Genomic DNA, 2,875 nt, shown 5'->3' with positions numbered 1-2,875 from the left:
TCATACTCATTATTATTTGCTATTTATTTATATTTGCATTTGTACAGTTTGTTGTTCAGTGATCTGTTTACAGTTACTGTTCTATAGATTTGCTAAGTATACCCACAAGAAAAAGAATCTGGTGACATGTATGTACTCTGATAAATTTTACTTTGAACTTTGGACACTACTCAGTGTCTAGGTCCTGGCTATTCACAATCTATATTAATGATCTTGTTGAGGAGAGCAAGTGGCATGTTTCCAAGTTTGCTGATGAAAGTGCGGAAAAATGAGACCAACAGGATTGATCAAGAATACTTACCTGGCAGAGATCAGGGGGGCCGAGGTTCCAGGACAAGGCTATCTCATTGCACTTCGGGTGTGCTGATGCCTGCGATATCCCCAAATGAGGGATACTGGTCTGTGTAATTTGTGGTAGTGGGGGACTGCGTTTGCGCTCTAAATTGATGACACAAAGGTTGGGGGTGTTGTGGATAGTGTGGAGGGCTGTCAGAGGTTACAGCGGGATATTGATAGGATGCAAAACTGGGCTGAGAAGTGGCAGATGGAGTTCAACCCAGATAAGTGTGAAGTGGTTCATTTTGGTGGGTCAAATATGATGGCAGAATATAGTATTAATATCAGTGTGGAGGATCAGAGGGATCTTGGGGTCTGAGTCCATAGGACATTCAAAGCTGCTACACAGGTTGACTCTGCAGTTAAGAAGGCATACGGTGCATTGGCCTTCATCAGTCGAGGGATTGAGTTTAGGAGCAGAGAGGTAATGTTGCAGCTATATAGGACCCTGGTCAGACCCCATTTGGAGTACTGTGCTCAGTTCTGGTCGCCTCACTACAGGAAGGATGTGGAAACCATAGAAAGGGTACAGAGGAGATTTACAAGGATGTTACCTGGATTGGGGAGCATGCCTTATGAGAATAAGTTGAGTGAACTCGGCCTTTTCTCCTTGGAGAGACAGAGGATGAGAGGTGACCTGACAGAGGTGTATAAGATGATGAGAGGCATTCATCGTGTGGATAGTCAGAGGCTTTTTCCCAGGGCTGGAATGGCTAGCAAGAGAGGGCATAGTTTTAAGGTGCTTGGAAGTAGGTACAGAGGAGATGTCAGGGGTAAGTTTTTTATGCAGAGAGTGGTGAGTGTGTGGAATGGGCTGCCAGCAACGGTGGTGGAGGCGGATACAATAGGGTCTTTTAAGAGACTCCTGGACAGGTACATGGAGCTTAGAAAAATAGACGGCTATGGGTAAGCCTAGGTAATTTCTAAAGTAAGGACATGCTCGGCACAGCTTTGTGGGCCAAAGTGCCTGTATTGTGCTGTAGGTTTTCTATGTTCTATGACTTAATAGGCCAAATGGTCTCCTTTTCTGTCACTATAATTCGGTGAATCTGAGTCAAAAGCAGAAGGATTGACCAGCTGAGCTTTTACCTTGGTTTGAGAATTTGGTAGATAGGTGTGGAACAAGTTTTGTTTTTGGTCTTTGCAACTGAAAGACAAGTTTTCAGACCTTTGACTTTAAAAGTTGAAATGTTAACGTTTTCTCCATACATGGTGCCTGATTTGCTGAGCATTTCCAACGTTACTTTTAATGCAGATTTCCCAGCAGTCAGCAGATTTCATGTTTGTATTCAACCTACAAATCCATACATTTGTTTCTTCCCAATAATGTCAGGGGCTTAGTTTGTGCTGCCAAGATGATTGCTAGTAACACCAAAGCAAAGTGAGATATCAAATCCCAACAACTTTCAGTTTCCCTGTGCTTCTGGTAATTCCCCGACACGTACCTGAGCAGTTAAAGGTGTTAAATATATTGTACCCAGATTGAACGATGTCTGATTTGGTTCATTTCAATAAGCTCAGGTCAGAGCAGGCAACACTGGTCGGCAGGGTGATCAGGTTGGAGTTTGTGGCACACTTACCTTCATTGGCCAGGGCACCCAGTAACGTGCAAGTTGTTGGCAAGGCCACAGTTGGGGCATTGTGCACAGTTCTGTTTGCCCAGCTATGGGAAAGATGCCATTAAAGCTGGAAAGGTGCTAAAACACTCACAAGGTCACTGCCAGGACTGGAGGTTTGGAATAAGTAGGTGAATAGCTAGGACTGTTTCCTTTGGAAGTGTTAGAGGCTGCGGGCAGCCTTATAGAGAGGTACAGTACTGTGCAAAACACATAGGCACAGATGCAGAAAGCCAAAGACTTTTGCACAACACTGCATTTGTCAACATGGAGTGGAGAGCGGGTTTGTAGATCTGATGGGAGCGAAGGATGTTAGGAATGGTGATGGTGGAGTGCCATGGGAGGGGTGTGGGACAGGTGGTGGAGAAGGAGTGCTGGGTTGGGGGAGCTGTGTGGGTGCAGACACACCCAGCCCTGAGACACCAGGCAAGGATATTTGATTCCAAACAATTGGTTTATTGATCATTACAGAATGTCTCTCTGGTGCTTCCTGCTCCCTCCCCTCTCCCTTCCCCTCTTCCCAACTACGATTCCCCTCTCCCTGCCCCCTTCCCGCTCTCAGTCCACAATAGAGACCCATATCAGAATCAGGTTTATCATCATTCACATATATCATGAAGTGTTTTTTGCAGCAGCTGTACAGTGCAATACATAAAAGTATTACAGTACTGTGCAAAAGTCTTGGGCACCCCAACAACATATAAATGAATATATACACATGTGTGTGTGTGTGTGTGTGTGTGTGTGTGTGTGTGTAGACTTTTGCACAGTGCTGTATATAAGACAAAGGAGCAGAAGTCAGCCATTCGGCCCATCGAGTCTGCTCCACCATTCTATCGTGAGCTGATCCAATCTCCCATTTCGTCCCACTCCCCCGCCTTCTCACCATAACCCTTGATGCCCGGCTACTCGGATACCTATCA

The 2,875-nt window shown here is 45.3% G+C and overlaps 1 pseudogene; it reads left to right on the top strand.

The window, feature by feature from the left end:
* The first annotated feature begins 293 nt into the window (after positions 1-293).
* On the top strand, positions 294-441 carry LOC134357184 (U1 spliceosomal RNA; annotated as a pseudogene).
* The last annotated feature ends 2,434 nt before the right edge of the window (positions 442-2,875 follow it).

This window comes from Mobula hypostoma, chromosome 15 (assembly GCF_963921235.1).
Source record: "Mobula hypostoma chromosome 15, sMobHyp1.1, whole genome shotgun sequence".
Classification (NCBI taxonomy): domain Eukaryota; kingdom Metazoa; phylum Chordata; class Chondrichthyes; order Myliobatiformes; family Myliobatidae; genus Mobula; species Mobula hypostoma.
This window is presented reverse-complemented; position numbering and strand designations above follow the sequence as displayed.